The following is a 22863-nucleotide window of genomic DNA, read 5'->3' as shown; positions in this document are numbered from 1 at the left end:
ACCAGTGAGAGCACACGCACTATAAAACAGGGAACACCACAGTTCCCGTTCATTCCATTAGGAGATAGCTCAGAGCACAGAGCTCACAGCGTGCCACTCAGACATACACCATGTGCTGAGTGCCTCTCTAAGATAGCGCTAGGGCTGGGTCCACAGGTTAACTGGTGAAGTACGAACCACAGCCAGAAGTTAACAGTTGTTATTGTACAGAATAATAAAACAGAGTTGCACCATCTACAACCGTGTTGGTTCGTTTGTGTATCGGAACACCCAACACGACACCCACTAGGGTCTGCCTGCTTCAATTTGCAGGGCCTCCTCCATGGGCCTTAAAACAGGTGCAAATCGGCAGAAATGTGCCATTCTCAGTATTGGAGCTGGGCTTGTAGCCAGGTTTGAGGGTGGAGATGGCTCTGGACAATCTGATGGGGGGGGGGGGGGGGCAGCATTGAAGGCTGCAGCATCTTGATTTGTGCGTGACGGAGTTTACATTCGGCCCTGCTGCGCGCAGATTGGCTGCCGTGTTTGCTCCGCTACAAGAGACTACACTTCAAAAGTACTTCATTGGATGGCAAACCCATTGTGGCCTTCCAAAGCCATGATAGGTGCTATACAAATGCAAGCTTTTCTTTCCTGCACTGAATTATGCACACCATTATCTGCCCATGCTCCCATCCAGGTCTGCGTGGAGTGTAGGCGTGATTCAGTTATAGGTGTGAAATTTGCCTTCAGCAAAATTCACTTACGAGCATTAAGGGATGTGGGGAGAAGAGACCCTCCCTCCGCCTCGATGAACTCTGGTGTAGCTGCAGGCCATTGTGATGTCAAGATGGCCACAGCTCCCAGGACCAACACTATCCTGTCTTACGAATGAAGACAGATGGTGGATGAAGCAGCAGAGAGTAAAACAAACACCAGCACCCCTCGAGTGCAGCAGAGCAAAATTAAACACACTGGGCCACAACATCAGTAAGAGATACGAAGACAAGTAAAATTGATAACAGCACTGCTGTCGTGCCATCATGACCTGTCATTGGTTAAGAATAAGATAACATTTTCTGTACTTCAGTCATTACGGGATCCAAGAGAGTGGTTTATGGTTTCCAGGAACAAATGCCAGATTTCATTCCAATTACACATCAGTGACACGGTCCATGAAACACACTAAAAACATAATGAACATTTAGTAGCTTCAATCCATCATAGGTTGTGACCTCAGCAGATACACTCACTCCACAGTCAAACAGCAGGTTCATTAATAACAAACCTTAAAATAGGTAAACCGTCAGTTCTGACTTTTAAATTATATATAAACAGACATTGGGATCCAGCAAATGATGTGAGAGTCAATAACCTATCAAGATTGGCCAATGCAGAGCCTACAGGAACACTAATAGACAGTTTCGATTTCATCAGCCTCCACAGGCCTATGATGTACATTAATGAGGTAAACCCCAGGGTGTTAACCCCAGGAGGCTGATCCAATCGACTGTAATTCCAGTAAAATTCCAGCTTCCTCTCCAATGTTGGGAGAATGACACTGAGAAAACGAGGTGCTGAGAACCTCAACCACTTGGCTCGTTTGGAAAAAGTGTAGAATCAAGAAAAGTGCACGACGTCACAGCTCGATGTCACCCTTCACCGAGGCAGCGGATCACAGTTGGGCAGCTGCTGTGAATCACTCAGGCGCAGTCTCCTTAGCAAGGCAGCATATGTACTTCCATGCTCAAACCGGTGACTCCTACAGGCAGCAAAAGCCTACATGTCCCACTGGTCATCCTTTTCACAACGCTTAATTAAACAGGAAAGAGATATAACCACCCACCCTTTCCCTCATTGGTCAACCCCGATCCCAGCCATCCCTCAATGCAAAGTTACAGTTCGCATCCTCCTCCTCCACCTGCTGAGCAAGACTTTCCCCTCTTCCAGAGCAGCAACATTTCAGCCCTTTCCCCAATCAACAAGATTTGATCTCCCTGCCACATTCATTGGCTGCCAATCTCTCCACCCAAGCCTGATACTTTATTTCCCCCTTTTGCAATCTTTTCCGCACTCCCTACAGGACACTTTCCCACCTGGCTATATTTCTCCTCCCTCAATTGCTTCTGTTCCATGCCGCTACTCTAAATATAAATCACTGTTGGAGATGAACAGAAGCCATTTATGACACACAGAGCAACACACGTGGTGGAAAGGACAGCAAAGAAGTCAAGAAGGCATGATGAAGTGGGGGTTCAGTCCATTGTGCTGTCAATCAGTTACTATCCTGAGATACATGCTTATCTATTGATGCAGGACATTCCTATGCATATTTTTTAGTTAATTCCCATCCCCAGAGTACAGTTACAATGAAATGATGCTGGGCCTTATCAGAAGGAGCCATCTTCTGACAATGGCCCAGAATGCCTGGCACTGTACAAATGGGTCCTTTCTTTGAGGAGTCAATTAAAACTTCCATTCATCATTGCACCTGTTTCAAGACTGACACCTTAGTGCTGAGACGGCTGTAGCTAACATTAATATAAAATGCAATCTGTCACCTGCCCTTGGGCACACCACCGGCCAGCATTGTGTTTAAGCTCAGCGTGAAGAATGCACTTTTTCCTGAAGAAACTGATGATCCATCAGCAAAAAGCCTCCAGAGAGAGAGAGAGAGAGGGGGAAATTCGAAAGGAGAGATAAAATTAAAAAATAAGGAATACAAAATATATAATAGAACGCATAGCCTATTATTTTTCAGTTCTTCATGGAACAGAGAGACAGGGAGGAGTGCTGCAAACCTAAACTGACAGAAAGCCAAGGAAAACTGCGAGTCACAATGTTACAACACTTTGCATTTTCACTAAGCTTTGGTTTGAATTAGGCGTTTTTGTACGAAAGCTCGTGCTCCGATTATGGAATGTGACCTAGTGGATACTTCTGATAAATTAATAGAACACTGGAGTTAACAGGGAATGACAGTGGACAACTGGCAAAGAATTTCCTGGCACCGTGACTCAGCCACGATTTGGTTGTATGAAGATAGATATAATTGGCAACTGGCTATTGGTGGTAGCATGTGAGAGACTTGGGGATAAACACCTTGAGCTCCAGGTTGCCTCAGGTACAAATTTTGATTTTTTTTCCCCTAAGAACTGCAGAAAAAAATCCCCTTCATCAGGCATTTAGCGAGCCCGTGTGGGGACTGGAGGGACAGGAGGTAAAATGTTGGTTTTGTTCAACAACAACACTCTCACCTTGAGCACAAACTTTGGGAGTTTTAGTTCTGTTCCAGAAATTGAACATTGTAACCTTAACTGGTAATGCAGTGCAGTAGTGAGAGTTGTCACTGATCCAGAGACACCTTGAATGAGACATCATAACAGAGACCCAACATCAAACTGATGCATTTCTAAGATTTACCTTGACACTGGTTTCTTAAATTCTGTTATGATACACAAGAGACAACCGCTGTCAGCCACGGCTCAGTTGGTAGCACTCTTGCTGCACCACCGCCTGAGTCCAATGGTCAGAAGCCATGCAAGGGGATTGACCAGAAAACCCAGGTTGACATTCCAAAGTTGAGGGAGTTGACTTCTTTAGGGTGAGAAGTTAAAATCAAAGGCTCAGCTGCCCTCTCAGGTGGATGTAAAAGATAAAGATATCAAAGCACCATTTGAAGAACAGCGGGGAAGATTGATTTTGTGCCCTGGCCAATATTTATCCCTCATCTAATAACCCTAAACAGATTATCCAGTCGTTTGTCTCATTGCTTTTTGATGTGGGGATGCCGGCATTGGACTGGGGTGGGCACAGTAAGAAGTCTTACACCAGGTTAAAGTCCAACAGGTTTGTTTCGAATCACTAGCTTTCGGAGCGCAGCTCCTTCTTCAGGCACTATACAAATGCAAGCCTTTCTATTTCCTCCCTTCAAAAACCTGTCACCCCGACAGAAATCATATCCCAGCTTAAATTGGTGCTGTGCGTGATGGCTATTTAGGTAGCTACGTCACTCAGTTCTAGTAAATATCCTATTTAATAGGTCTAACTATACATTTAATTGAGAAGCTTCTTGAAGTTAACAGGCAATTATTTAAATGTTGCTATGTTCCAGCTTTGCGAGGTATCGATCAGCCTGCTCTTTTCAAATCATTGAGTTAGACTGGGGACTACATTGAGATATTGATTGAACTTGGAAATGGACAAGTGAAGTCAGCCAGAAAGCACCATCTCATCCAGATATTGCCCATATAGCTTGTTAGTTAAGACCAAACAAAATGCATTTTAAAAGGCAAATAAAATGCAGAGTTTAGGGTAGAAGCTGTGAACTATTTATTATCTTCTATTATGAGAAGCTGGCTAACCTTTTGGAAATGGGTATATTATATTGCCCGGGGTATGACTGTTTGATAAGCACATTTGGCAGCCGAGAGTTCAGAATCTCATCATGACAAGATGAATTTAGCAAGGCAGATCATCTGCAACAATGCAGCAGAAAAGGGGCCGGCACTCGCACCTTTCAGCAAAAGGCAACCTGCCGCTCCCACCTGGCCACCCAGTCCACACGCTACGTTTGATGGTTCACATCCCCTCCGACGGTTAGTTTAGCAAGCTTAAGATCATCCAGCTCCTTCTCACGGAAACCAATTAGTGCAACCTGTGTCATCACATTTCAACAAGAAGAAGCTATGCAGATGCAGGTCTCTGAGGAAAGTGGTGCTTGTTGATTGTAGATCTCCCTCGAGCTCCCGGCTTCTGGCGCCTAACATAATACAACACCTAAATAATTCCTAACAGTTATGAAAGACTGATACTAAAAACATCCAAATGTAAATGCTCCTGTTTCCTCTCACTGTAGTATTCTGACATAACAGTTGGGCTAGGAATTGATGTGTCGCTCCTTTCGCTACTATAACGTTTTATTTGAATATCACCTAAAACTGAATGGTAATCATTTAAACTTGCAAGGTATCAATTGGTTAGTGTTGGTAGGATAATAAAAAAGATTCACCCATTTAATGAATCTTTTTAACTTCTAACAGCTGACTTGTTTAATTCAGATACATCCTCACATTTCTGATTCCTCAACTAATGAGATTCAAACAGCATCTAGGTCAGCATTATCTAGAGCAGTCAGTTCAAAGCTAAAGATAGAATTGTGCTGGCAGAGGAGTTTTACCGTACAAGAACATTTAAACATTTTTTAAGGCAGTTAAAGCACAGTAGCACCAAAATGCACAGTTAAACACTGGCTCAACTCGGATGCGAATGCCGTTGTTATTATCGTTGTAAGTCTACCATCTCCGGGGAAGCAATAAACCCCAGCAAAGATGCATCAACCCTGACCAATGGCAGCCTCTAAAACCCTTCACACTATTGCTAATGAAAGTCTTACTGATTACAGCTAATGAAGCCGTAATGACTCCCAATGCAACCAAATGATAAAACTTCTGGGCTCCCATTCAACATCCTGGAAATGATCTTTAATCAACTTACAAGGGAGATACCAGACCCAAGAGGTTATAATTATCAGGAAAAACTGAACAGACTGGCACTGTCCTGGAGAACAAAAAGAGAGGGCTGAGGGGTAACTGATAAGAGATCTTTAAAACTATTAAGGGATTCACTGGGTAGATGTAGATGACATATTATCACTTGTGGGGGAGTCTAAAACTAGGGATGGTAAATATGAGATAAATGTGGGAGGTTCGAATCAGAGCTGGTTAAATGTGGAATTCAATACCACAAGGAATAGTTGAGGCTAACCGTTTTTATGCATTAAAGGGTAAGCTGGGTTAGTACAGGAGAGAGAAAGGAACATAGGATATGCTGGTAGGGTTGGATTAAGTAGATTTAAGGAGTTTGAAACATAAACTGGGTGAGCCAAATGGCCTGTTTATGTGCTAGAAATTCTATGTAATTCAACTAATCAAATCACAAGTAATCCAAGTAAGCCAGCTTTGAAAATGCTGCATTGATTCAGACCTCCTCCCTTCCAACACAAAGCCCAGCCAGGCGGTGCAGGATCCCGATGGTGTAGCACGGTAGAACGCTGTGTGCCCCAAATACCCACACCACAAGGGCACCCCGTTTTGTATATATGGAACCTTGCTGTTGTCCCACTGAGTGAGGAAATTATATCCAGTGGAGAGTGAACTCATCCCATCCCTTCCTAGGTACAGTGAGGAACTGGCAGAACTTTTGGGATAACTCATTTAACAGGAATAGTAAAGGCAAAGGGAGCTGAAGAGTAGATGAAGATACCGTACAAGCACGACAAGCACCACTCACACTCAATCAGCCGTAACAGGAACATCCTGCTTTCAGCTGTTATGGTTTAATGCCGACTGTTCTGTATCTACCTTTCTGCAACGTTCTGGTTCTCCCCCATTGAACGCTGTCAGATGTGCTGGAGATCAAACTCAATAAAATGTGCCCTTCATGGAAATTATGTAATTGATTTTCTGGATGGTGATTCCAGATGACAGTGCAAAGTCCGGCAGAATTTCAAACAGATATAATGCCAAATGGTACTCTCAACAGTGGAGGGAACTCAAAACATTACTGAATCATCCAGTGCATGAGAAACCTTTGATAAGATCAATAGTTTGAATGCAGAGCTAAAGTTTAAAAAAAATGGATCGACCATTCAGCCTTGCAAGAAAAAAACCCAGGAATGACAAGAGAGGAAAGTAATCTCTTAACTTTCAGACCATTCCAACTGATTTTCCAGTGATTGTCCTTCCTCATGACAAACAGTCATGGAAACTCATGCGTTACGAATTGCAGAGACACGCACAAAGCAAAAGGTTTGGCCCCCAGAGTCAGACTGTGCAAGATGGAAAATGCTGGACGTAGAATATTCACCCAAGTATTTGGATGTGACTTTAACATGAACTGCTTGGGGGTGGTGGCAGGTAATACCCCAACTCGGAGTCTCTCTCACTCAGATGCGGTTTGGAAAGTAGAGATTTTTGCAAAGTCCCATCACCTTCAAAAGGAGGGCAGGAAAAAGTGGGAAAACATATTCCCCATTTCGTGAGCTCACCCATTATGGATCATGTGCCCAGAACAGAATCACAGGTCAATCTGACAAGTACCCAGTGATGAATTTTAAAAGCTATGTTCATGTAGAGGTATTTCGCTTATAAAAGGCCTTTGAACCATTTAAATTTCCAAAGCTCATCAAATGCTTTCATTATGTTTCCTCCCACACTCCATTTACTGACAGTTATGGCCTCTGCCCCCCCCCCCCCGTCACATGCGGGTGGAAGGTTCGTAAGCCCAGCATGGCACGACTAGTTCAGTTCCTGATCTTCGACTGCATCACCTTACCACATATCAACCCGACCACCTCCCGTGCCTGTCCCTGGGGGAAAGAAAAATCCATCCCAATTCACTTACAACTATATTTACAAAATCTCAACTCAGGCCTTTGGCCCTGCATTGGCCATATTTCTGCAGCTACTGGAAATAATGACTCGAATAACCCGTCTGGAGAAGTTGGGCAGGCTGGGCCTATGTTCCCTGCAGTTTATAGGAGGAAGACAGCATTGAAACATTAAAAAATCTTAAAGGGCTTGACAGCGTGGATGCGGAGAAAACTTGGCTAGGGAATTGAGAACCCAGAAATAAGAGGTCAGCTATTTAAGGCTGAGATGGCGGGAACCTTCTTCATTCAAAGGATTGTGAATCTGTGGTACTCTCTATCCTGGAGAGCTGTGGACACTCAGTTATGTGAAAATTCAAGACAGAAGTCAACATACTTTGCAGGAATTTATGGATAAGGGGTTAGTGCAGGACGGTCGGACTGAGGTAGAAGATCATCCATCAGGGCAGCACAGTGGTTAGCACTGCTGCCTCACAGCGCCAGAGATCCGGGTTGAATTCCAACCCAAACTGACTGTGTGGAGTTTGCATTTTCTCCCCGTGTCTGCGTGGGTTTCCTCCAGGTGCTCCCATTCCCTTCCACAGTTCAAAGGTGTGCAGGTTAGATGGAGCTACTGGGATGGGCAGGAGTATGGGCCTGGGTATGGTTACCTTTCAGAGGGTCAGTGCAGACTCGATGGGCCAAATGGTCTCCTTCTGCACTGTAGGAATTCTATTATCTTAGTAAATGGCAGTGCAACCTCGAAGGTCCAAATTTCCTACTCTAGCTCCTATTTTACTTGCTCAATCAGACCTTCATCTCCCTCTTTGATGCTCCAATTCCCCCAAAAAACAGTACTCTCTCTGACCCCGACTATTCTTCAGTCGGGTCTTTATCGCCACTCCCTCATGTCTGTGGTTGTGCTTTTCAATCTTTTAACCGGGTGTGATCCCATTTTAATGCCTCAGATATTGTGACTCAGGAACCAAGGGTGAGAAATTGGGGGTGGGGGGTGGGGTCATGGGAGATGCCCGAGAGGTTTGGGGCAGGGGGTTTCATGAAAAGACGGTTTCTCCAAACAAAAAAAAAAGGCCACAGGCATTTAAAGGGGCCTCACAGACATCTGAAATCAGTCCGAGTCCCATGCCATGTAATGCTATCTCAGAATTCGCAGCCCTAAAAATGTCATCACTAATCAGGGTCTACGGGAGGCAATGAATATGGCAGACAAATAATTTGGACACCCACTGCCAAATCTGGCTGGAACACAAACTCTACAAATGAACTAGGATCAGGTGCCATCCTTCTGTCCATCCATCAATCTACCTCGATATATTTTAGTATTCTGGCCTCCACTGCACGATGGGGTAGAGAATTCCTTGAGTGAAGCAATTCCTTCTCATTTCGGTTTTAAATCTGCCACCCCTTAGCCACTATCAGGTTCTGCTCTCATCCACCAAAACATATCACTGTTCTAGGATCATCCTGGAATGCAAAGGTAACCTCGACTTTTCCTCTCTATTACAAACCATATTTTTAAATCCCTCTGACTCATCCATCCTCACCTCCATCAATAAATGCAAGGAGCTGAAGGACCTCTTTGTCACTAAGACTGAGAGCATCTGATCAGCTGCCTCTACAGTACCCTTCCTTCGCACTAGCCACAAGACTAAATTTCCACTAAAGATCCCCATGCGCAATCCCTCAATTCGACCTCACCGTCCTTGCAAACTACCATCCCATTTCCAACCACCCTTTCCTCTCCAAAGACCTTGAAAGCATTGTTATCTCACAAATCCATTCCCATCTTTCCTGAAACCCGTCTGAATCCCTCGTCAGGTTTCTGCTCCTGCCACAGTACTGAAACTACACTTCTGAAAGTCATAAATGATAACCAATGACAAGGGTAAGCTGTTCCTCCTTGATCCATCTGCAGCCTTTGACATGATTGATCGACCATATGATCCTTTTCCAAAGCCTCTCCATCCTCAGCCAGTGAGTGGGGCAGCGTTCACCTGGTTCCATTCTTATCTAATGGTAGCCAGACAATCACTTGCCATGGTTTCTCTTCCTGCTCAGACATTGTTCTCTGGTGTTCCCCTTCCTCTCTGGTGATCGATCCTTGGCTTCCTATTTATCGCCTACATGCTGCTCATTGGCAACATCACCTGAACGTATATGCTGCAGACCCCAGTTGCACCTCACCACCACTGCTCTGGATTCCTTCACTGTCAGTCCGCCTTCCAACACCGGATGAGCAGAAATTTCCTCAGATTGTAAAGGCTGAAGACACAGCTCTCGGCAATAATAACAATAATTTTTATTGTCACAAGTAGGCTTACATTGCCACTGCAATGAAGTTACTGTGAAAATCCCCTAGTCGCCACATTCCGGTGCCTGTTCGGGTACACGGAGGGAGAATTCAGAATGTCCAAGTTGTCTAATAGCACGTCTTTCGGGGACTTGGGAGAGGAAACCGGAGCACCCAGAGGAAGCTCACACAGACACGGGGAGAACGTGCAAACTCCGCACAGACAGTGACCCAAGCGGGAATCAAATCTGGGACTCTGGCCCTGTGAAGCAACAGTGCTAACCGCGGTGCTACAGTGCCGCCCGGCAATATTGATTCATGTGGCTTTTGGGCAATTCTGCCTCATAACGCTCCCGTGAAGGACCTTGGGACATTACCTTAAAAGGAGCTACAGGGATAAAGTTGTTGGTTTGTGGCTCTCCCCACTCCCATTAATTAAGTTACCAGCTACAATTGAGTTACGGATCCCAAGACCAGACATTCAGGTTGCAGCAGAATCCTCAAGTTCAAATTGTTTATGTGAATAGCGAGCAGCATCGATCCTAGTGGAGCGTCACGTCTCACCGGTTATCAATTTCAGTAACTATCCTTAACCCCGACTCTGCCTGCCGTTTTGCTACTTATCCCAGAGACGCTACGGTTTCTGATTTTCAGCATTCACAGTATTTGCACTTGTTATGGTTCCCTGAAATTGTTCGATCTCCTTTTTAAAATATAGAACTAACATCAGCTCTCCCACAGTCATCTGCTATCATTCTCTTATCGAATGAACTTCTGCACAAATATAATTGTGCTTCTGCTACCTCTTCTCCAGCTTCTCTTAACATGTGAAGATTCAATCCATCCCGGACATCTATCTTCCCCAGGTTTGACCAGTTTATCAATAATCGCCCCCCTCCCCAATCCAAACTCTTTTCTTTCTGAAATATCTTGAAATTGTGGAACTTATGTCCCAGTAAGGAGACAGTGGGATGGGAAGGGAGAGAAAAATCAGAGAGAGGGTGGTCGCTATGAAGACACGTGAGATATGAGCGCTACACAGTCTACAGCCTGTAATATCATATCCCAAATCCCATATCTGTGAATTCATAATTCTCTAGGATGCTCTAGCCTGTGCTTGCCAATGTGTTCTGCCGTCTGCCAAAGGAACTGAGGGACAGCTGACCCCAGCTGTATGAACCTAAATATTGGGTGTCCTCCAAACCATACTTCTGTTATAGACAGTTACATTCCATCACAAGTGCTCCTGATGTTATCGAATAATTTATTTTAGTCGTTATTACCGATGTAATGAAACCCCAGCTATCCATTACGGTGACTCATCCGGCACCATCTGTTATTCTGTATGTAATTTATCCCTGAACATCAATTAGTCTGTGTGCAATCGTAACCCTGACTGACCAACACACACGCACTGATTATAAGCTGACTGTGACATCTCTGTTCTATTGAGAATGAATAGCAACAGATGCAGTTGGAAATGATCAGCACCATCTACTGGCCATGTTGGAAACTACAGGGAATGGAACAGTAACAGCTCAGAGATTCAAGAACATCACTGGTGTGATAGTGCGTTCATACTGTACAACCATCTTTTCTGCGATATGTGAAAAAAAGACTTGCATTTATACAAAGCCTCTCGCAACTTCATAACATCTCGAAGCATTTACAATCAATTAAGTAGTTTTGAAGTTTCGGTGGTGTTATAATTAACATAGGAAACCTGACAGCCAATTTGCACTCAGCAAGCTCCATCAAACAGCAACCTGATAATGACCAGATAATCAGGTTTAGTGATGTTGATTGAAGAATAAACATTGGCCAGAATCCATGGAGGACTCCTTACTCTGCCACGAAATAGCGATCTTTGAAGTGTACCTGAGGGACAGCCGGAGCTTCGGTTTAATGTCTCAACTGAAAGGCTGCATTTCCAACAGATGGGAGGGAGTTTCCCAGGTTCCAGAATTGTCTGGTTTCCGATCTGGTGTCAATTTGGATACTGAGCAACATACACACAGGAATTCTCACTGCCACAACCAGAATGGTCATCCCGATGTCACAACGTGCCCTACAAGAATTCCACCCACTGCAGATGCAGCCAAGCCACAAGCCCCACCACAGCAGCAACTTTTCCCTCTCACTCCAGGGATGGAAACAAGAAGTGGCTTTGGAGGGGGTGTTCCATACCACAGGCATGTACAACAGGATTCCAGTCTGGATTCTGAAGGTATACAAGGGGGAATAAGTATTAACCATTTGTTAGGAATATTTGTTAACAGAGGCAAGGTACAGTTATTGATAAAATGGCTTTTGCTGACGACCTTGCTGTATTTGGGGGACAGCACAAGGCCATTGCAGTTGTTGAAGGAAGAAAAAGACGACAGTAGCATCTTTAGTTTCTGATCTTAACTTTAAAGAAAAGGATGACATAAAATTACTGCTATAGTAGGCATGCCTTAATTCCCCATGATTGCAGATATCTGTTGCGTGATCCGAGTCTGTATGGGAACCAAGCATTGCCCAAAACAAGACTGACTGAAAGGAGCCTTGCCTGTTGATTTCTCATGCTTCCCAATGTCTGTGAGAAGATTGTTTTCCACCCCACCCACTTTAATGTGAAAGTAGAAGAGGCAAAGAGCAAAAATTGGTACCAGCCTCAAAATTAAAAGGAGCCTTAAGTCATTAAATATCAATCCGAACTTACTACATTGAGTTTAATTTAACAGCACACATCCAGCAATTTCATGAAAGAGAAATTGACTGTGAGCTCCCGTTTTCACAAGGTTAACGGCAGAAATCATCCAGCAATTTGGCTATTTGCAGTTCACAACGTATTCCTCCATCCCCATAAGTCGCCAACGATTTGCATACTAATTAGGTGAGCACCACTAAACTCCTCATTACCCCAGCAAATTCTGGGCAATTGCAAAAGCCACACAAGCCATATATGGAGTCCCGGCTCCCACACCTGCTTTCAGTTCTAAATGTTGTACCTGGAAGGAGTTCGTAATTATTCCGCACACCGCGCTTGTAGGAATCGATGACTCATCCCAGTAATAGAAACATCAGAACCCCACTCATAGTGCACTTGTTCACATGTACAATCTAATGTGTCAGAAAGCACTCAATCCTTGGTGTAATTTTCCAAAGTTAGAGTCAGCCTCCTAGTGTTTTCCAGACTCAGCAACTCTGATCAATAACAAGTTGGACAAAAATAAGATTCCAGCCTTTTGCCTTAAATTGAAGATTACAAGGAAACCATCAAGAGGAGCAGACTTCAGGTAAAGACATCTGCTATAAAATCCCCGTCCTTGTCCTGGTCAGTCCCATTAACCAAGCCTGGCTTGGGTTGAGCAACAAATGCCGGGATTGCCAATGATACCCACATTCCAAAAATGAATTTTATAAGTTCACTCCTTTTCCAGATACTGACTGACTTGGTGGGTGATGTTGAGCCATCAGTGTTCTAGTGGAGCAAGGTAGCGGGCAAAGTGAATTGTTGGCACGTGCAATAGACCCCCACCCCAGTCAAGGGATCCACAGATAAAGCACTTTGAACACATTACTTTGAAGAGGGCCAACTGAGTGAAAGTGGGGTATGCCCAATGCCACCAGACAAAATACACACCCACAACTGCCATCCACACAAGGCTTGCCTTTTGTAGGACACCTTTCACAAATCTTAAATTTTGCAGCCAATTGAAGTACTACTGAAGTGTAGTTACTGTTGTAATGTAGGAAGCGCAGCAGCCAATTTGCACATAGCAAGTTCCCACAAGCAGTGATGTGATAATGATCAAGAAATCTGTTTTATGTACAGGTTGGAAACATAGTTGTGTTCAGGTTGCAAGATGTGGTCTCGGATGCGTAAAATAACCTAGGTAGATCTTAAGAGGTCAATGTGCCATGTAAGACTCTTCTCTCCAGGTCACCAGTTAACGGGAGATAAATTCTGTGAAATGGGAGATTCTAATTTATAGGAGGGCTGAAAGATTTGTAGATAGACTAAATGGCTGCTAATGCAATGTGCTGTTGAGGAAACTAAGCATAATCAGGACTGTAATATCATTAGTCAATTTAATTGGCCAAACCAAATTTGCTGAAAATGTAATGCTAGCTCCAGCTTTTAAGAGGCTTGATTTCAATCAGGTCATTTAGACACACAGAAGGAACATGGAATATATTTGAGATTATTCTGATGCAAAAGTTAGCTATGCTTGTCCCCAAAGTCAACAAACAAGCACGTGGTTAAACAAAGCGAAAATTCTATTCAAGGAATGTCAGACATAAGCACAAATACCTTTACAGACAAAAAGGACATTACGCTCTGGAGCACAAGGATAAACATTTGAGCCCAGTGAAAGACATCAAAAATTCCTGTGAGAGAGATCAAAAGTCAGTGGATGAGGTGCCAATGGATATCTGTTTCTCAATATCCGAGCCCAAGAGAAGTCAGAAACAATAAAGGGCTTCATTTGGCCATTCAAGGATTCCCTCAAGCTAGTTCAAGGTGAACTCCCAGGACATGGCAGAGGTTTATGACTACTCAATGGAACATCAGGGCTTAGGAGCAGAGTACTCCACATCAGTTCAGTATTCACAGTAGACAATGCTCAGCTATAATTGGTTCAATGTATAGTGACGCTGCAACTTTTAATGTCAAAGGAAAGGACGTGCATTTATTTAATGCCGAGCATGACCAATGGATATCCTAGAGAACTTTACGGTCAATGAAGTACGCTTGACGTGAAGGCACTGTTAGATTGTAGGAAACACGGCAGGCCATTTTGTCACAGCAAGTTTCCACAAACATCAATTTGATAACAACCAGAAAATCTGTTTTTGTACTGTTGATTGAGTGCTACCATGGCTGACACTAGTCGTAGCTACCGATTTAATCATGGAAAGAATTAGCCATCACAAAACAAATTGAAATGCTTGCCGGCATGTCGAGATGGACCAGCTTGTCTTCTCCTTACCAGCATTTTGTGCGCTTCTATTACTCACACGGTGTTACCTTTCGCACACATTTGCGATGTGGCTATAACATTCTTATACTGCTACCTTTGATAAGTTGCAGATTACTCCTGTTCAACATTAAGATGACCAAAGACATTGTGATCATCTCCACATATCATCACCCTATTGTTGGCCTTGCATCCGCCACAAACAGGGGCATTATATCAAACACCACAATACATTTCATGACAAAAATTGTAGCGGTGCGCAGCCTAATGTGTCCCTTCAAGGCTACGAACAGATTTGCCAAGTTTAGTGGCCACTGTTCTTAGCAAATCTTTAGTTTGATTAGAGGTTAGAATCAGTCGTGGAATGGTTACCGCACAGGAGACCATTCAGACTTTGGTGTCTGTGCAAGAGCAACTCAGCTAGTCCTACTCTTCCCAATATTTTCTGATAGCCCTGCAAATCTTTTCTCTTCATATAACTTACTTTGAAAGCCAGGCCGAATCTGCCTCCAAGATATGCTGTCTAAAAAGGTTCCCCCTCATATCTTAGTGCTTTTGCATTAATTTAGCATCCTTTGGTGAGCCTTCCGAAAATGGAAACAGTTTCTCCCCATCTACTCTGTCCAAAGCCATAAGTTTGAAAACCTCTATTAAATCTTCTGACGACTGTCCCAGCTTCTCCAATCTACCCAGATAACTGAATCCCCTCATCCCTGGAACCATACAGATCAATATTCTTTTCCTTCTCTCCAATTTCTTCACATCCTTCCAAAGGTGTGACGCTCAGAATGGGACACAATAATCCAGATGAATTGAATGGAGTAGAGTTGCTTAGCTTTTCTTTTTAAAAAAAACCTTGCTGTTTTAAAGCGTCACGGGAAATTTGCACACGTGACAAACACACATGCGCGTTAAATGCAGGCAGAATTTTGGCTAAGGTTTAGCTGGCTTTTGTATACCTGTTACATTGCACAAGGGGTTGAAAACCAATCTGACTCTCGAAGAAGTGATTCCCCGGCTTTACTCGAAACATCATTACAACAATGCTTCACTTGGTCATCGAGCAGTTGGCCAGAGCGTAAAGTCAGACCATTCAATTCAAATATGAACATGTTCCGTGATTTGTTAAAAAACTTGTCTGACACTTCCGGTTGCAGCTATGCGGAGCTAAGCCGCACATTTCGGCGGCTCCCGCTAAAACGGACTTTTGGGCTCTCCAGAGGAGCCCCAACGGCAATTTTTCGACGACTTCCCGTGTGGGAAGGTGAGAGCAAGTTCCCCCCTCCATAGTATACGGAGTGGACCAGAAGTGGAGCGGTCAAAAAAGCGGTTTTGGAGCAGCGAAAGAAGCGAGGGAGAAAAAACAAGATGGCGGAGGGCGGAGATCGAGCGGCATGGGGGCCGGAGCAGCAGGAGTTTCTCAGGCGCTGCGTGGAGGAGCTTAAGAAAGAGGTGCTGGTGCCACTGCTGACGGCGATCGAGGGGCTAAAGGAGACCCAGAAGGCCCACGGAGCGGAGATCCGGGAGGTGCGGGAAAAAGCCGCAGAGAACGAGGACGAGATCTTGGGCCTGGCGGTGAAGGTGGAGGCGCTGCACAAGAGGTGGGCGGAAAGATTCGAGGACCTGGAGAACAGGTCGCGGAGGAAGAATCTTCGGATTCTGGGTCTCCCTGAAGGGGTGGGGGGGACCGATGCCGGGGCATACGTGAGCACGATGCTCAGTTCGGTGATGGGTGCGGAGGCCTCTCCGAGTCCCCCGGAGCTAGATGGGGCTCATCGGGTCCTGGCGAGGAGACCCAAGGCCAACGAGCCGCCAAGGGCGGTAGTGGTGAGGTTTCATCGTTTCGTGGATAGAGAGTGTGTCTTGAAATGGGCCAAGAAAGAGCAGAGCAGCAGGTGGGAGAATACGGAGATCCAAATCGATCAGGACTGGAGTACGGAGGTGGCAAAGAAGAGAGCTGGTTTTAATCGGGCCACTGCAGCCAGCGCGATTGTGGGTCACATTTCAGGATCGACACCACTACTTTGAAACGCCTGAGGCGGCTTGGACCTTTATACAAACTGAAAAGTTGGACTCAAACTGAGGGTCTGTGGTGGTGGGGGGGGAATATCGGTTGTATACAGGGTTTTAACTATCCGTAGGGAATGTTCCACGGGTTGGGTGATGGATGGGGATGGGGGAAGAGAGCTGATGGGGAGACTGTGGGGAATGTGGGCGCCGGTGCTGGAGAGAGGGGAGGCCCGGGGATGGGGGAATTGGGATAAGGCCGCAACAGGATCTGCGCCAGAGGGGGCGGGGCTGGCTCAGGAAAGCGCGGGCTTTTTCCCGCGCAAGGGAAGGACGGGGGGGGGGAGAGATGGAGGAGCGCACGCTGATTGCTGGGGAGGAGGAGGGGGGATTCCCACACGGGGGGGGGGGGTCTCACTGGGATGACGGGGAGGCCGGGGTCAGCAGGTGTCGGCTGACTTACGGGAGTGTTATGGGGGGAGCAAAAGAGCTAGATATAGAGGGGGAGGGGGGTGGGGGGAAATAGGGTTGCTGCTGCATTGGCCGAGGGGGAACTGGAAACAGAAGAGGTGGTCGGGGCGGGGGTCCCCCGTCTGGGGGACTGGAGGGTGCGGGAGGCGCGGGCACGGGACTGGCCTAGAAAAGGAGATGGCTAGTCGGCAGGTGGGGGAGAAGGGGGGGGGGGGGGGGGGGGGGGGGGGTTGGGAAGCTCCCCAATCCGGCTGATAACGTGGAATATGAGGGGCCTGAATGGGCCAGTTAAGAGGGCCCGAGTGTTCGCGCACCTAAAGGGACTGAAGGCAGACGTGGTCATGCTTCAGGAGACACATTTGAAGGTGGCAGACCAGGTCAGGTTAAGAAAGGGATGGGTAGGACAGGTATTCCATTCGGGGCTGGATGCGAAGAACAGAGGGGTGGTCATACTGGTGGGGAAGCGCGTGTTGTTTGAGGCCAACAATATAGTAGTGGACAATGGAGGTCGATACGTGATGGTGAGCATTAGGCTGCAGGGGGCGTGGGTGGTATTGGTAAACGTATACGCCCCGAACTGGGACGATGTTGGATTTATGAAGCGTATGCTGGGGCGCATTCCGCACCTGGAGGTAGGAAGCTTGATAATGGCGGGGGATTTCAACACGGTGTTGGACCCAGCATTAATCGTTCCAGATCTAGGACGGGGAAGAGGCCGGCTGTGGCCAAGGTGCTTAGTGGGTTTATGGACCAGATTGGGGGGGGGGGGGGGGGGGGGGGAAGTAGATCCGTGGAGATTTGCTGGGCCCCTGGCCAGGGAATTTTCTTTTTTTTCCCACGTACACAAAGCCTACTCCTGGATAGATTTTTTTGTTTTGAGCAGGGCGCTGATCCCGAAAGTGGAGGGAACGGAGTACTCGGCCATAGCCATCTCAGACCACGCCCCGCACTGGGTGGAGCTGGAGTTGGGAGAGGAGAGGGACCAACGCCCGCTGTGGCGTCTGGATGTGGGATTACTGGCGGATGAGGTGGTGTGCGGGAGGGTACGGGGGTGCATTGAAAGGTATTTGGAGGCCAACGACAATGGGGAGGTGCAGGTGGGGGTAGTATGGGAGGCGCTGAAGGCGGTGGTCAGGGGAGAGTTAATCCCCATCAGGGCTCACAGGGAGAAGAGAGAGGGCAGGGAAAGGGAGAGGTTAGTGGGGGAGATCCTAAGAGTGGACAGGAGATATGCAGAGGCCCCTGAAGAGGGACTACTTAGGGAGCGGCGAAGTCTCCAGACGGAATTCGACCTGTTGACCACAGGGAAGGCAGAGGCACAATGGAGGAAAGCACAGGGGGCGACGTACGAGTATGGGGAGAAGGCAAGCCGGATGCTGGCACATCAGCTCTGTAAGAGGATGGCAGCGAGGGAGATAGGTGGAGTCAAGGATGGCAGGGGAACCACGGTGCGGAGTGCGGTGAAAGTAAATGAGGCATTTAAAGTCTTTTATGAGGAGCTGTACAGATCTCAGCTCCCAGCGGGGGAAGAGGGTTGCGACGATTTCTGGATCAACTGAGGTTCCCGAGGGTGGAGGAGCAGGAGGTGGCTGGTTTGGGGGCGCCAATTGGGTTGGAGGAGCTGATTAAAGGACTGGGGAGCATGCAGGCGGGGAAGGCCCCGGGGCCAGATGGATTCCCGGTTGAGTTTTACAGGAAGTATGCGGACCTGTTAGCCCCGTTGCTAGTGAGAACTTTCAATGAGGCAAGGGAGGGGGGACCCTGCCCCCGACAATGTCCGGGGCGCTGATTTCTCTGATCCTGAAGCGGGACAAGGACCCACTGCAATGTGGGTCGTATAGGCCGATTTCGCTCCTTAATGTGGATGCTACGTTGCTGGCAAAAGTGCTGGCTACGAGGATTGAGCACTGTGTCCCGGGGGTGATCCACGAGGACCAGGCGGGATTTGTAAAGGGCAGGCAGCTAAACACCAATGTGCGGAGGCTCCTAAACGTGATTTTGATGCCAACGGTGGAGGGATAGGCGGAGATAGTGGCAGCTATGGACGCGGAGAAGGCCTTTGACCGAGTGGAGTGGGAGTATCTCTGGGAAGTGTTGTAGAGGTTTGGGTTTGGGGAGAGGTTTATCAGTTGGGTTAAGCTCCTATATAGAGCCCCGGTGGCAAGTGTGGTTACGAATCGGCGGAGGTCGGAGTATTTTCGGGTGCCCCCTGTCCCCCCTGTTGTTTGCATTAGCAATTGAGCCTTTGGCCATGGCATTAAGGGAGTCCAGGAAATGGAAGGGGGTGGTCCGAGGGGGATAGGAGCATCGGGTGTCGCTGTATGCGGACGACCTGTTGCTGTATGTGGCAGATCCAGTGGAGGGGATGGTGGAGGTCATGCAGATCCTAAGGGAGTTTGGGGACTTCTCGGGCTATAAGCTCAATGTAGGGAAAAGTGAGCTCTTCGTGGTGCATCCAGGGGACCAGGGACGAGGGATAGACGACCTACCGTTGAGGAGGGTGGAAAGGAGCTTTCGGTACTTGGGGATCCAGGTAGGTAGGAGTTGGGGGGCCCTGCACAAACTTAATTTGATGCGGCTGGTGGAGCAGATGGAGGAGGACTTCAAAAGATGGGATGTGTTGCCACTCTCGCTAGCGGGCAGGGTACAGTCGATTAAAATGATGGTCCTCCCGAGGTTTCTTTTTGTGTTCCAGTGCCTTCCTATTATGATTACCAAGGCCTTTTTTAAGCGGGTAGGTAGGAGCATTATGGGTTTTGTGTGGGCAAACAAGACCCCGAGGGTAAGGAGGGGTTTCTGGAGCGTAGTAGGGACAGAGGAGGGCTGGTGTTGCCGAATCTGGGTGGCTACTATTGGGCAGCCAATGTGGTGATGATCCGTAAGTGGGTAATAGAGGGAGAGGGGGCGGCATGGAAGAGGTTGGAGATGGCGTCCTGCAAAGGAACGAGCCTGAGGGCGCTGGTGACGGCACTGCTGCCGCTCTCGCCGACAAGGTACACCACGAGTCCGGTGGTGGCGACAACGCTAAATATCTGGGGGCAGTGGAGACGACACAGGAGTGAGATGGGAGCCTCGGTGTGGTCCCTGATCAGAGATAACCATTGGTTTGTCCCAGGAAGGATGAACGGGGGGTTTCAGAGCTGGCATCGGGCAGGGATCAGAAGGATGGGGGACCTGTTTATAGACGGGACGTTTGCGAGCCTAGGGGCGCTGGAAGGGAAGTTTGGGCTACCCCCGGGAAACGCTTTCAGGTACATGCAAGTGAGGGCGTTTGTGAGGCGGCAGGTGAGGGGATTCCCGTTGCTCCCGGCACAGGGGATTCAGGACAGGGTGATTTCGGGTGTATGGGTCGGAGAAGGCAAGGTTTCGGCGATATATCAGGAGATGAAAGAAGAGGAGGCGGCTTCGGTAGAGGAGCTGAAGGGCAAGTGGGAGGAGGTGTTGGGGGAGGAGATTGAAGAGGGTCGGTGGGCTGATGCCCTGAGTAGGGTTAATTCTTCTTCCTTGTGTGCCAGGCTTAGCCTGATACAGTTTAAGGTTATTCACAGCGCATATGACTAGGGGCGAGGCTGAGTAGGTTCTTTGGGGTGGAGGACAGATGTGGGAGGTGCTCGGGAAGCCCGGCGAATCACGCCCACATTTTCTGGTCGTGCCCGGCATTGGATGGGTTCTGGAGGGGTTTCGCGAGGACTATGTCCAAGGTGGTGAAAGTCCAGGTCAAGCCAAGTTGGGGGCTGGCACTATTTGGGGTATCGGACGAGCCGGGAGTGCAGGAGGCGAAAGAGGCCGGTATTCTGGCCTTTGCGTCCCTGGTAGCCCGGCGGAGGATCTTGCTATTATGGAAAGACGCGAAGCCCCCACAGTGTGGAAGCCTGGATAAATGACATGGCAGGGTTCATCAAGCTGGAGAGGATAAAGTTTGCCTTGAGAGGGTCTGCGCAGGGGTTCTTCAGGCGGTGGCAACCGTTCCTAGACTATCTCGCGGAGCGTTTGAAGGAGGTTGGTCAGCAGCAGCAGCAACCCAGGGAGGGAGGGGGGGGTCTCTTTCGGGGGGGGCGAGGGGAGATATGGGTGGGCAGAGAAGGGGGTTTTCCTAGGGGCACTTGAAAAAGGAAAAACATCAACATATGGGAGAGTCAATATGTGCGGGAGGAATCCATTGCACAAGTTCTGTATTATGTTGTATTGATATGTTTGTTTTGTTCTGTTCTGTTCCTTCTCTTTTTCTTTTCTGTTACGGCGGGGGGGGGGGGGGGGGGGGGGTTAATTGGTTGAAAATTTTTGTTGGAAAAACTTTGAATAAACATATTTTTATTAAAAAGTTGTCTGACTGGCAGTTTTTAAAATTTAACAAGACAGTAATTTAAATTGACAAAGCACCCCCCCCCTTACTGTTTTTCCATATACTGAGCAGCCTGACCGGTTTTAATTCCTGAGTTTGATCTGGCTGTTTAACTGCAACGTCTCAAGAATGAGATAATCTGGAGAAATCTAAGGGGAAAAAAAAAATTAAAACTATCAAAAAAAGTAGTCCTAATTTTAGCACCAGTGTTTCTGAAACAGCGACACAAGATTCAATGATGGCCAGTCATTAAAAAGACTATTCATTGTCCTGTGCCAATGGTAATTTGCCTCGTTACTCGACCAAGTTAAAACACTCAAGTAGCGAAATTCTCCCGAAACGGCGCGATGTCCGCCGACTGGCGCCCAAAACGGCGCAAATCAGTCGGGCATCGCGCCGCCCCAAAGGTGCGGAATGCTCCGCATCTTTGGGGGCCGAGCCCCAACATTGAGGGGCTAGGCCGGCGCCGGAGGAATTTCCGCCCCGCCAGCTGGCGGAAACGGCCTTTGTTGCCCCGCCAGCTGGCGCGGAAATGACATCCCCGGGCGGCTCTTGCGCGGGAGCGTCAGCGGCCGCTGACAGTTTCCCACGCATGCGCAGTGGAGGGAGTCTTTTCGGCCCCGGCATGGTGGAGACCGTGGCGGAGGCGGAAGGGAAAGAGTGCCCCCACGGCACAGGCCCGCCTGCGGATCGGTGGGCCCCGATCGCGGGCCAGGCCACCGTGGGGGCCCCGATCGCGGGCCAGGCCACCGTGGGGGCACCCCCCGGGGCCAGATCGCCCCGCGCCCCCCCAGGACCCCGCCCACGCCGCCTTGTCCCGCCGCTCAAAAGGTGGTTTAATCCACGCCGGCGGGACAGGCAATTTATTGGCGGAACTTCGGACCATCCGGGCCGGAGAATCGAGCGGGGTGGCCCGCCAACGGCGCGGCGCGATTCCCGCCCCCGCCGAATCTCCGGTGCCGGAGACTTCGGCAACCGGCGGGGGCGGGATTCACGTCAGCCCCGGCGATTCTCCGACCCGACGGGGGGTCGGAGAATAACGCCCAGGATTCATGATCTAAAACACTCTCAAGGACACAGGATTCATGATCTAAAACACTCCCAAGGACACAGTATTCATGATCTAAAACACTCAAGGACACAGGGATCCATGATCTCACTAACAGAAGAGTAATCAGAAACATAGAAACCAAAACTGTTAAAAAATGTGGGGCTAGTTGTGGTTCATCGGGAGCACTCAGAAGGTTCAGTCAAACAATTGTGGGTTCAGACTGGACTCCAGAGACCTGGGCACAACATCTACACTGACACTCGTGTGTAGGTCTTACGGCCGAGCTGTTAAATCACCTGCTCTCTCAGGTGAATGAAAGAGATCTCAAGGCGCTGTTCAATGTTCTCGTCAGTGTCTTGGCCAATA

At 47.8% G+C, this 22863-nt stretch overlaps 1 protein-coding gene across 3 annotated transcripts in view; it reads right to left on the bottom strand.

Annotated features, from left to right (window-relative positions):
• The window catches only part of pnpla7b (patatin-like phospholipase domain containing 7b), a 473312-nt gene that overhangs the window by 107166 nt on the left and 343283 nt on the right, over positions 1-22863 (bottom strand). The window lies entirely within an intron of this gene.

The sequence above is a fragment of the Scyliorhinus torazame genome, chromosome 22, assembly GCF_047496885.1.
Source record: "Scyliorhinus torazame isolate Kashiwa2021f chromosome 22, sScyTor2.1, whole genome shotgun sequence".
Classification (NCBI taxonomy): Eukaryota; Metazoa; Chordata; class Chondrichthyes; order Carcharhiniformes; family Scyliorhinidae; genus Scyliorhinus; species Scyliorhinus torazame.
Note: the sequence above shows the minus strand (reverse complement) of the source record. Positions and strands in the feature narration are given on the sequence as shown.